We start from the raw sequence: 13,573 nt of genomic DNA on the forward strand, positions 1-13,573 counted from the left end.
GTTTGGATCTAATGTGTGCAAAGTGAGGAAGAAGCATTGTAGGTGGTATTTGTAGGGATACGAAGTACGCCACACCCTGCTCCTCTCCCACATTACCACCAGTGCTGTTTATTTGGGCAGTGGTACAGAAAATTCTGTATCTAAGGTGAGGATGCAAATACTTATAGGAAAGGAGAAGATACTCATCTAAGTGTACCTTACCCATTTACTGTGGGTTTCCGACTGGACATACAGCCCCATGTATTAGTCCACAGGCTTCTGTCCTTCCAATTAGAGAGAGAAGACACATTCTTTGACAATTCAGTGTTCTTCTGTCCATGAAGCTTCCATTTCCCACTGCAAAAGAACTTGCACTGATAATCTTTGTGTGTCTGAGCAAGAATAACATTTTAAGCAGTGGGATTTACAGGTCCTTGAACTAAAGTTGGTTGTGTAAATTCACATCCAATACATGATCCTCAGTTTTCAATCATCTTTTTTAAAAGTCTTCTGCTTTTTCTGTACTCGGAGTTCAGGCAATCTCTCTACAGTCTCTGCTTATAGCTTCTCATCACCCCTGAGAGCAGTTTTCCTCTAGAGAGTGATTACGTTTGTATATTCAGACTTCTAAATAATGTTTAAGTGACTAAAATGAGTGGTTATGTGGGAAAGATAAATCTGGGTCAGTGGGGAAAAGTAGGACTTAGCATCAAGCCACATACGTAAGATATGTGTACAGCCAAAGCATCATTTCATTTGTGCTAAGGCTATTTCACTTAAGTGTACAGAGCTACTATCAACATTTCGCTTCGATATTTCTTTTTATAATTGAAAACAAACATAAAAAACATGAAAGTAATTACATCTACATTTTAAATATTTGTTTGAACATCTTGTCATATTTGCAATGCACACCCAACTTCTTAATTTACTTCTTTATTAAATTCATTTGTTCTCTCAGTGAGTAGAAAGTCTAAGAATTACACTAGTAACATGTATAAAGATCATTTAAACATTCTTATGTTTGGTTTTAATTCCTGAGTTTCATATATATAAATACATAATTCATTGAAAACATTCCCATTAGGCACATCAAATTTTCAAGTGCATTAATTGAAAATAAAAGGTGCTATGACTTATTTATCTTGATCTTTCCTTCCTTAATATCAGGTAGCTATAACTTTCAGTAAATCTTCAATTAATAGAATTAGTATTAACTGACACATACTTGAGAAAATGTAATGAAGTAATTTTAGTCATCAGACTTCATAGCATTCTTGACTAATATGCTTTTAATTTCCTGGAGTGAAATTAGTTTTTTTACACACAGAGTACATGGATTTTTTTTTTTTTTTTTTTTTTTTTTTTAGATGGAGTCTCTTCCTGTCACCAGGCTGTAGTTCGGTGGCACAATCTCCACTCACTGCAACCTCCAGCTCTCTGGTTCAAGCAATTCTCCTGCCTCAGCCTCTCAAGTGGCTGGGATTACAGGCATGCACCACCACACCCAGCTAACTTTTGTGTTTTTAGTAGAGACGAGGTTTCACCATGTTGGCTAGGATGGTCTTGATCTACTGACCTCATTAACAGTCCACCTTGGCCTCCCAAAGTGCTGGGGTTACAGGCGTGAGCCATTGCGCCTGGCCGAGTACATGCACTTCTATGAACAGATAAGTAGACAGCAAATTACTCCGGAAAATTTGCCTTGCAGTTGAGCAAGGACACAGTGTACCTCATGGTGATACAGTTAGTCATCATGTGGCACCTGGATCTTCATCTGTTTGATTCCATTTTTATTTTAGGGCACAAACTATAACCATGAGCACATTTGCAATAATAGTTGCCACGGGGTTGTGGAATTTTAGAGGTGGAAGAAGCCTCAGAGATTAGCTCATTTAGCACATTAGAAATTTCTGGCTGAGATGTTGGCAGACATAAGTAAAGTAGCTACAGGAAAAAAAAATGCAAGACAAAGATTTGTGTTTTTCCCAGAAATGTGTTAGAACAGAACTTGTACTCTTAAAATGTATACTCCTAACGAGAACATTCATATGTCCCCAAGGCACCTCTTTTGTTCCACAGGTTGAAGCTATCATTCCTAATAGATGCATGTTCCTTACCTTTACAGTCATTGCTGAGCCCTCCCACAACCCTTCTGAAAACAAGCCACTGAAACTTAATGCTGGGTTCTTTCCAGTGGGAGCATAAATTTAGAGCTAACTTTTGCTGGCACAGAGGCACTTCCTACAGTAGCGGTGGCAGCTACAGTCTTGATTAAAAGGAAATTCAAAAAGCGGCCCCCCAGGTATACAATTGAGGTAGATATTTACTGAAAAATCATTTAGAATAATATATTTTTTAAATACCATAGTTACCAGAAATGATATCCATCAAAGTATTGCAGCCATGCCACGGTGCTAAATAGACATGAGGATTTAACAGTGAGCTATAAGAAGAGTTAATGGGGTAGATCAGATAAGCAGTTTATAAGGGGACTGAAAAGAGCGGAGTCATTTTCCTTGTTTCTTATCTAATTCTGCACAATACAGCTGAGGGCAGTTTCTCAGCAGCTAACCAAATTAATATTGTGGCTGACTTTTTTTTCCCCCCAAAGCATATGATTTCTTCTGATTCAAAAATCAAATGGTAGATGACCTTTATTTGAGTGCTGGTTCATTTCTAGTATAGGATGGTGTCATTTGCAATATTTGAAGGTGCTAAGAAAGGAATAAAATCAAGAATTAGACTTTCTTTATGAGAAACAACTTAAAGGGTTTAAATCCTTTGCTTTAACTGTTCAAATGTGCCTCAGTTCTGTTAACTAGACAATCTCCATGGCCCAGAATGGCTTAAACTCTAGAATGTGCAGAGAACTTCACCTGTCTTGTTACCCACATACATGGTATCATAATGCAATAATGACCAATTCTCTGTGAGAGTTTTCAATATCCTGCTATAAACTAAAAAAGACATGCTAATACTATATTAATCAGAGGACTTTTTCTCTTTCCTACCTAACATACGTGCTCACATTATATGTTTAGACAGAATCGTTTATCTCATTTCAGAGTGACATACATTCTTGCCTCGTGTCTTGGTCAGTTTAGGCTGTAGAATGGTTTAGCTGTGTCTCCACCTAAATCTGACATTGAATTGTAATAATCTTCACATGTCAAGGGCAGGGCCAGAAAAGTCATTTCAAATAATGCATTTTTTAAATACCATAGTCCCCAGAAATGATATCCATCAAACTATTGCAGCCATGCTCCAGTGCTAAACAGACAGAGATAATTGAGATAATCAAGATAATTGAATCATGGGGAGATTTCCCCTATACTTTTCTTATGGTAGTGAATAAGTCTCATGAGACCTGATGGTTTTATAAGTGGGAAATCCCCTGCACAAGCTCTCTTGTCTACCACCATGTAAGATGTGCCTTTGCTTCCCCTTTGCCTTCTGTCATGATTGTGAGGCCTCCCCAGTTATGTGGAACTGTGAGTCCATTAAACCTCTTTCCCTTACCCAGTCTTCGGTATATCTTTATTAGCAGCATGAGAACAGACTAATATAGTAAATTGGTACTGGGAGTGAGGCTCTGCTGTAGAGATACCTGAAAATATGGAAGTGACTTTGGAAGTGGGTAAAAGTCAGAGGTTGGAACAGTTTGGAGGGCTCAGAAGAAAATAGGAAAATGTGGGAAAGTTTGGAACTTCCTAGAGACTTATTAAATGGCTTTGACCAGCTGCTCATCTCAGATAGAGATGAAAAACTTGGGAGCTCAAACAGAGGTAACTCTGGCTATGATTTGGCAAAAAGACTGGTGGCATTTTGCCCCTGCCCTAGAGATTTTGAACTTCAGAGAGATGATTTAGGACAACTGGCAGAAGAAACTTCTAAGCAGCAAAGTGTTCAATAAGTGACTTGGATGTTGTTAAAAGCATTCAGTATTATTTATTCACAAAGACATGGTTTGAAATTAAAACTTATTTTAAAAGGGAAGGATAGCATAAAAGTTTGGAAAATTTGTAACCTGACAATGTGATAGAAAATAAAATCCTATTTTCTGAGGAGAAATTCAAGCTGGCTGCAGATACTTGCATAAGTAATGAGGAGCCAAATGTTAATCACTAAGGCAATGGGGACAATGTCTCTAGCGCATGTCAGAGATCTTCCCAGTAGTCCCTTTCATCATAGATCCAGAGGTCTAGGAGGAAGAAATGCTTTGGTGGGCTGGGCCCAGGGCCTTGCTGCTTTGTGCAGTCTCAGGACTTGATGCCCTATGCCCCAGCCATGGCTGAAATAAGACAACATAGAGCTCAGGCCATTGCTTCAAAAGGTGCAAACCCTAAGCTTTGGCAGCTTCCACATGGCGTTGGGCCTGTAGGTGCACAAAAGTCAAGAACTGAGGTTTAGGAACATTTTTCTAGATTTCGGAAGATATATGAAAACACCTGGATGTCCAGGCAGAAGTCTGCTGCAGAGGCAGAGCCCTCATGGAGAACCTCTGTTAGGGCAGTGTGGAAAGAAAAGTGGAGTCAGAATCCCCATGCAGAGTCCTCATTAGGGTACTGCCTAGTGGACCTGTGAGAAGATGGCCACAATCACCCAGATCCCAAAATGTTAGATTTTATTTTCTATCACATTGTCAGGTTACAAATTTTCCAAACTTTTATGCTATCCTTCCCTTTTAAAATAAGTTTTAATTTCAAACCATGTCTTTGTGAATAAATAATACTGAATGCTTTTAACAACAACCAAAAGCTTGCACTGTGTGCTTGAAAAAGCTGCAGACATTCAATCCCTGCCCAAGAAATCAGCCAGGAAGGAGGCTGCAAAGCCACAGGGGTGAGCTGCCCGAGACAATGGAAACCCCACCTCTTGCATCGGCATGAGTTGGATGTGAGACATGGAGTCAAAAGAGATCATTCTGGAGCTTTAATATTTGGCTGTCGCTCTGGACTTTGGACTTGCATGGGACCTGTAGCTTTTTTGTTTTGTTTTGTTTTAGCCAATTTCTCCCATTTGGAACATGTGTATGGAGCCAATGCCTGCCTATACAACCTCCCATTGTATCTAAGAAGTAACTAATTTGCTTTTGATTTTACAAGCTCATAGGCAGAAGGGACTTACCTTGTCTCAGATGAGACTTCAGACTGTGGACATTTCAGTTAATGCTGAAATGAGTTAAGACTTTGGATGACTGATGAGAGGGCAGGATTGATTTTAAAAAGTGAGGACAGGCCTCAGCACTTTGGGTGGCCAGAGCAGGCAGATCACGAGGTCAGTAGATTGAGACTATCCTGACTAATACAGTGACACCCCGTCTCTACTAAAAGTGCAAAAAATTAGCCAAGCGTGATGGCACATGCCTGTAGTCCCAGCTACTTGGAAGGCTGAGGCAAGAGAATCACTTGAACCCAGGAGGGGTTGTAGTGAGCTGAGATCATGCCAAGGCATTCCAGCCTGGGGACAGAGTGAGACTCCATCTCAAAAAAAGAAAAGAAAAGAAAAGAAAAAAGAAAAGAGAAAATAAAAGAAATGTGAGGACATGAGATTTCAGAAGATAGGCCAGGGACAGAATGATATGGTTTGGCTTTGTCCCTACTCAAATCTCACCTTGAATTGTAATTAATCCCCACATGTCAACAGGGAGGCTAGGTGGAGAGAATTGAATCATGGGGGCAGTTTCCCTTATATTGTTCTCATGCAGTTAATAAGTCTCACAAGATCTGATGGTTTTTTTTTTTTTTTTTTTTGAGACGGAGTTTCGCTCTTGTTGCCCAGGCTGGAGTGCAATGGTGCGATCTCGGCTCACCGCAACCTCCGCCTCCTGGGTTCAGGCAATTCTCCTGCCTCAGCCTCCTGAGTAGCTGGGATTACAGGCACGCGCCACCATGCCCAGCTAATTTTTTGTATTTTTAGTAGAGACGGGGTTTCACCATGTTGACCAGGATGGTCTCGATCTCTCGACCTCGTGATCCACCCGCCTCGGCCTCCCAAAGTGCTGGGATTACAGGCTTGAGCCACCGCGCCCGGCTGATCTGATGGTTTTACAAATGGGAGTTCCCCTTCACAAGCTCTCTTGCCTGCTGCCATGTAAAATGCATCTTGACTTCTTCTTTGCCTTCCTCCATGACTGTGAGACTTCCATAGCCATATGAAACTGTGAGCCCATTAAACCTCCTACCTTTATAAATTACTCAGTCTCAGGAATGTCTTTGTTAGCAGTGTGAGAACAGAATAATACAGGCTTCTATAGAAAAATATCATTGACGGAGTGTATTAAAAAACAGACATTTATTTCTCACAGTTCTGGTGGCTGGAAAATAAGATCAGTGTGTCACCATGATAAGTTCCTGGTGAAAGCCCTATTTCAGTTTATAGACAGCCATCTTCTCCTGGTATCCTCACATGATAGCAACAGCACAAGCGAGATCCCTGGGGTCTCCTTAATAAGGACACTAATCTCATTCATTAGCCTAATCAACATTCGAAGCCCCCACTTCAGAGTAGCATCACATTGAAGATTCAATTTCAACAAATTTGGTGGGATGCAATAGTCTAGAAATACCATAACACATGGAAAATTAAAATTTTAGCATTTGTATGGATGTTGAATAGTCTTTGGTTATTCTTTGATAAATAACATTTCAATCTAATGCGTTTGCTGATATTGTTCAATGAATTGATAAATGTCAGGCTGAATTCCCAAACCTTGATTATTTAAACAGGCAAGTGGCATCAAATAAAACACAGTTTGAGGGTATTTATTGTAATTAGCTTAGGACAATTTCAAACCACAAGAAAGTATAATATAAATTGACACAGTAGATTATTCAATTTTCAATATTCTTATATACAATCCATCCTCAACATTGGTATCTTGGTTCCTCAAGATGGAGTTAGCCTTGATACCTTAAACTATTTTTCTAATGTTAATTATATGTTCGACCCAAAAACAATAATTTCAGCAATTATTTTTCTTTAATAAAATTTTGTCTCCTATTTGCTTATTTTGCTTACTTATTGTTGATGCTTTGGTAATTTGAATCACAGAGTTTTGTGTCTTTTGCTAGTTTAGTTTGTGACCATTTGCTAAAGAAAATATTCAAAATTCAAGACAGATTTGAATGTTAGAAGAATGATTATCCTCAAAGAACATTCTTATGTGCTTTGATTATTGCTTTAAATCTTAACTTACATTAAAGTGACACACTCTGAGACTTTATTAAAGCTCTTGCTTTTACGTAGAGCTTTTTAAAGCTTTACCTTATAATCCATTCTTTATTTCTCAAAAGCAGGTAGTCTACTGTTGTGTTTTCTAATGTGGTGGCCACTAGTCATCTCTAGCTATATAAATTTAAGTTTATATTGTTTATAATAAAGTAAATTTAAAAATTATATTTTTCAGTAACACTGGAAATATTTTAAGTGCTCAATAGTCACATGTAACCTGTAGCTACCATCACAGACAACACAGAATATCTCCATTCGGTGTATAAATTTCTAATACTAAGAGTGCTCTAGGGGACATTTTCTACTTTGTCAAGAATCATTAACCAACATATATACATCACAACTTAATTTTGTATATTATTAATTTTTTAAAAACCTTTGTTAAAATATCTTTCCCACTTTGTATGTATATATTTCCCCTTGGCTTTCTGGCTACATTGTTTATCTCTCTCTGTCTCTCTCTCTGTCTCTCTCTCTGCCTCTATCTCTCTCTCTCTCTCTCTCTTTTAAACAATGCCCTTTATATGATGGCTTATGATATTAATCACTGTAATAGCTATAACATTCAGTGCAAGTTTTCCTTAATATTTTCTTACTCTATCAATTCTTATGGAAGGAATATAAAATCTAGAAGAATACTGAGTTTTGTTTAGCTAACATTCTGTGATGTAGATAAGAGACCATTATTTATTTTAATAAGTTAAACAATAATAGTGTTAACATAGGTTTTTCATCTCAGTTCCAAGCAAAGGCAAACAAAAATGTTCAATGAAGTTTGGATTAGGTTTATTTGGATTTGTTTCCTACTTTGATCTCTCTTTATTTCTTTTTATTCACTTGTATTTTTATTTTACTCAAGTCAAAAATGGTAGAGATAAAGCATATGCTGCTAAATTTATTTCTTCATTCACTGTATTACATTTAATTTTCAGTCATTTGGATTTTGGGGTATCTGGCTTTGACTTAAACTTAAAGATATTCAGATTTATAACAAGTGGTTTATTTTATAAACAAATATTTATTTAGAGCCTACGTGAACGAGTCACTCTGCCAAAGAAACTATTCAAAGGAGAGAAAGAAGTATTGTAGCATCCGAAGAGGGAACAATCAAGGTGTTGGATGTTTTTAACCCTAATACCCTGAGAAAGAACAAGCCTAGTGATTTGGTAGAACAAAAATCCAGTGTAACCAGAGTAGAGTGAATAAATAGACACATAGCAGAAAACAATTCAAACTCGAGCCTAAATCATGCAGCGAACTGAAAGAGAAGTGTTGGGACTAAACCCTGGCCAGTAGAGGAGTGGTGAGAACTGACTTCTTTTGTAAATTGATTAATCTCATACTTTGTTGGCAATAGACTTCAAGCTTGAAACAGAAGGAAGGAGGAGGAGAAAATGGGACTCTTGTATGTATTTAGAGAAGGTCTGTTAGTAGCTTGACTAGAAAATTTGTGATACAGACAATGCAAAGAGGACAGATTCTGGATACACTTTGAAAGTGGAACCATCAGAATTTTCTCATGGATAGTAAATGCAAAGTAAAAGAGGACAAACAGAAAAGATGTCACTAAGCAGTGACCTGGGCATCTAGATTGAAGGATCAACCATTAAATGAGATGTGGAAGAGTAAATGAAGTAGCTCTCCCCTTCCCCAAAAGAGTGGACCAAAAGTATGTAAATTTGTTAATTTCAGCAAATAAAGACATTTAATACCATGAAGTTAGTTGAAATCACTGAAAAAGAAAACATAGAGAAATATATCCCCCAAATTTAAAAAGAAAATATAGAGAAATATGCCCCCCAAATTGAACTTGAGGCATTCATCTATTATAAAGTCTTAAATATGAGGAAGAACCAGGAAAGAATTATGTGAATGTACAGGGAGACAATTCAGTCAAAACAGGAAAAACTGGAAAGTATTTCAAGAAATAGAGAATAATTACTTGGGTCAAAGGACTGCTAACTGTCAAGAAAGATGAATATAAATTTATCAAAGAATATGGGAAATTCTAATAAAGTCATGGATGCAAAAGACTAATCAAGGAGTATATATGGGAAAATGGGAAGGGAGGATTTGAAGAGAGTGTGTAGAAAACCTTGTTAAGAATTTTTGCCACAGAAGGGAAAATATAGATTTTTGGAAAAAGAAAACCGGTTTTTGTTTGTTTATCTGTTTGTTTGTTTGTTTTTTGAGATGGAATCTTATTCTGTTTCCCAAGGTGGAGTGCAGTGGCACGATCTCCACTCACTGCAACCTCCACCTACTGGGTCCAAGCGGTTCTCCTGCCTCAGCCTCCTGAGTAGCTGGGATTTCAGACATGCATCACCACACCCAGCTAATTTTTGAATTATTAGTAGAGATCAGGTTTCATCATGTTGGCCAGGCAGCTCTCAAACTCTTAACCTCAAGTGATCCACCCATTTTGGCCTCCCAAATTGATGAGGTTATAGGCAAGAGCCACTGTGGCCAGCTATGGTATTTTTTTTTTTTTTAATGGGAGAAAGAATGTGATATCAGTATGTTCTTGGGAATGATAAATGAGCCAATAGAGAAAATCTGATGATGTAAGAAAGAAAAGTAAGAATGGAGAAGTTGATAAAAACAAAAGAAAACAAAATGGAATTTGGGCCCAGAGAGGAAAAAAACAAAGAGTTTATCCTTCTTAGCAGGAAGACAAAAAGAACATACAGTGCCTATGTGGAGAGACGGTCCCAAATTGTAGGAATACCTAAAAGCTCTCTTCTGGTTTGTTCTCTCTTCTGAGTCATAAGTAAAACTAGATCATTGACTGAACAGGATTTATTATAGACAGGAGGAGAAAAAAAAGTGTATAAAATGGTTTTCTAGAAACAGGAAAAGTAAACTGTTAGGCACTTAAGGGTATATATGAGATTGATGGTGATAACAAAATTGAAAACTACTACTGAGAATGATATTTTTGCTCCTCACACTCAGCTGAAAGAATGTGGGCTTGAATTAGGTAAATGATTGTATTTAATCATGATTTGTGTGTGTGTTTCTTAAGCTATCAAAAAGTAAGAGAAGGGCAAGGGAATTGAGGAGGCCTTTAGAGAGTGTTGATACAATTTAAGCAATGAGGAAAGAGAGGATCTGAAAAATGTGTGTGATTACAATAAAATAAGTGAATTATAGATGAAAATGGGATGTAATGATTTGTATCATAGGGAGTAAATGGGAAAAACAGGTTGTGAATGGGCATTAGACTGAGTGTGATGCCTGAAACAGATTATGGGACATTGTAAGGTTTTGGAATTCAAAACCATGATACAAGAGTCAGTGACTGGTGCTGCATGGAAAAGAGCATTGGAGGAGAGAGATTTAATGAATGCAGAAACCCTTCATAGCAGGAAGGGTGTGGAAAGCTGATTTTTCTAGATATTAAAATTAAGCCAAACTGAGATAGCATTATGTTGAAGCGAGTGAGAGTGCAACAGAGGCTAAACTGTATGAAAACTGCACGATGTGACTAGCAACCAGCAGATGCCTGCAGCATAGAGGGGTATGAAGCAGCATAGATCAATGACACGCAATTAAGAGATCAGGGTTTTTTAAGTAGAAGGGAGGCATGGCGTTGAGGAAGAGACACCTATACAGTATTGTACATATGAACGTGTGATCATAGGTGTAAAAATGTACATACTGTTTTAAAATCAAATAAAGTATATGGTATGTCGGAGAATTCTTGAATGCTTGCTTTCCTCATCTTCTCTTTTCTCATCTTTTCTTCCTAAGTGCTTTCATCCCTTGGACCTCATTCCACCTGCAGTGTGAAATTGTCTGGGACTAGTGTGAGCTCTATCATTGCATACTTGATTGCCTGGCCTTGTTTCTGAACTGCCTGTATTGTTTCTCAGTAACCCTTCTACCCGCTATGCAGAAGTTAAAGGCACATTTGATAAGGTCTCAATACGTATGTCTTTTGTGCAGCTTCGTGGTGTGAAAGTCCATTGCTCTTAATAGTTTTACTTCCCAGGGTAGTTCTACTTTTTTCTCCTTCAAATACATTGACCCCCCTAGTCTTTCAAGCATAAAGAGCAAAAGATAATATACCAGCTATAAATATACTCAGACATGCCAGGCTGCTTATTTTCAGACTGAACATGCTGTTCTATTTCTACTACCTCTTATTAGAAAAAAAAAATGTGATGTAGGTCATTCTTCATTCACAATTGAATTAGAGAATTAGAAATGCTTCAAAGTAAACTTGAGGGGGTGACTTTAAAAATCCAACCTAAGACAATTCTCATGGATTTAAGATCTTTTAAAATTATTTGAGCTTGTTTATTAAAAATAAACCATGTGATACAATTAGTCTCAGCTTAAAACCACTGAGGAATGTTCTCAATTTGATTGAGATATATTACAATAACTATAGTTTGGGTTATTGGATGGGACAAAATGAAGTGTAATAAACTATGGTCAGTGGAATTAATTTTTTTTTTTTGAGATTGAGTCTCATGCTGTCACCAGGCTGGAGTGCAGTGGCGCCATCTCAGCTCACTACAACCTCAGTCTCCTGGGTTCAAGTGATTCTGCTGCCTCAGCCTCCCAAGTAGCTGGGATTACAGTCACGTGCCACCGTGCCCAGCTAAATTTTGTATTTTAGTAGAGATAGGGGTTTCATCATGTTGGTCAGGCTGGTCTCGATCTCCTGACCTTGTGATCCATCCGCCTAGGCCTCCCACAGTGCTGGGATTACAGATGTGCACTGTGACTGGCATGGAAGGAATTAACTATTTTATGCAATTTAATATTTGATTTTCAGGGAACTCTGTAACAGGAACATTATTGAATCACTTTGGATGTGATGTGCTACATCCATCCCAGCTTTAGAGTGGCCAAATTTGTATGTGCTCTGCCCAGCATCCTCCATAATGACCAGTTTCAACTAGCATCAACCAACAGTCTCTTGTTTCAGACTTCCACTACACTAGTATTGTCCTGTTGCTGCTAAGGCAGAAGATGCCAAGAAACACACTGCGTATCCACACATGACCAGCCCAGAAGTGTAGGGAACTAACACCCCTAGGGTAAAGTGACTGAGAAACTGCTAATAATGAGGTGTGAGAGCCAGGCTGCCTATGTAGCTTACAAAAAGCCCCTCTCCTCCTGTAGTGGAAGAGTAGACACAGCTGATTGTTTAAGCTAATCAACAAATAATTGATCTTTATAGGCGCACAGGTGAAAAGATGCTGAAATAGTTGGGCAGATCAGTTTTACAAGGTCAAGGATCTGGCTGGAAAAGTCTTATAATTGAAAACACAGATTGGGATGTCTCAAGGGATTCCCTTGGGTATGTTATATCTGCAGCACCCATGAAGTGTGAGAGCCGGAAGAATTGGTCCATCCTTTTTTTTTTTTTTTTTTTTTTGAGACTGAGTCTCGCTCTGTTGCCCAGGCTGGAGTCTAGTGATGCGATGTCAGCTCGCTGCAACCTCTGCCTCCCGGGCTCAAGTGATTCTCCTGCCTCGGCTTCCCAAGTAGCTGGGACTACAGGCACGTGCCAGGCCCAGCTAATTTTTGTATTTTTAGTAGAAACAGGTTTTCATCATGCTGGCTGGGATGGTCCCAATCTCTTGACCTTGTGATCCACCTGCCTCGGTCTCCCAAAGTGCTGGGACCACAGGCATGAGCCACCATGCCCATCCATTCCATCTTTTCTTATTACTAAATAGAATTCACACTGTACTGAAAGATGCTGTAGAGGCTTTTCCCAGAAAAGGCACGAACAGCACCCTCAGAAACTGCTCTCACCTCTTCTGTCTGGCAGTTCAATGGTTAAAACCACATCACAGTATACACTATTGTTGACATTCTGGCACTGAAGTTTGGAAATAGGCCATACGCTGATGGAGTCACAAGAATTAGCTTGTAGATACTGGTAACAGCCACAGGATTCTCTCTGAAACTGGATTTTGAGGATGTTTTATCAAGCAGACTGTTGGAACTAGAAAAATGATTTTCCTAGCACATGGGATAAAATACCCTGGCCATGACCACAGGCAATGGGAAAAGTCACTGCTGGGTTGGTCCGTAAAAACCTGAAAAATGTGATGGTCGATAATTAATAAAGTTGGAATTCCTACATTTGCTCTGGCAGATGGTAAAGAAAGGAATACAGAGGCCTAGGAGAAGTGTTCAGGATTCCTAATATGTAAGGCCAGAAGACCCACCAGAGAATACTCCCTAGAACAGCTCAAAGACACATTATTAGGAAGGTATTGATGAGAGGGACACCTGTTTCATGAAGAAGCTCAGTCGTGGTTCTCCTCTGCAGAGCAGGGGTGATGGTGGGAAAAACAACCACACAATCACAGATCAGGGCTTGTTACTATCC

The sequence above is a fragment of the Saimiri boliviensis genome, chromosome 1, assembly GCF_048565385.1.
Source record: "Saimiri boliviensis isolate mSaiBol1 chromosome 1, mSaiBol1.pri, whole genome shotgun sequence".
In the NCBI taxonomy this organism is placed as follows: Eukaryota; Metazoa; Chordata; class Mammalia; order Primates; family Cebidae; genus Saimiri; species Saimiri boliviensis.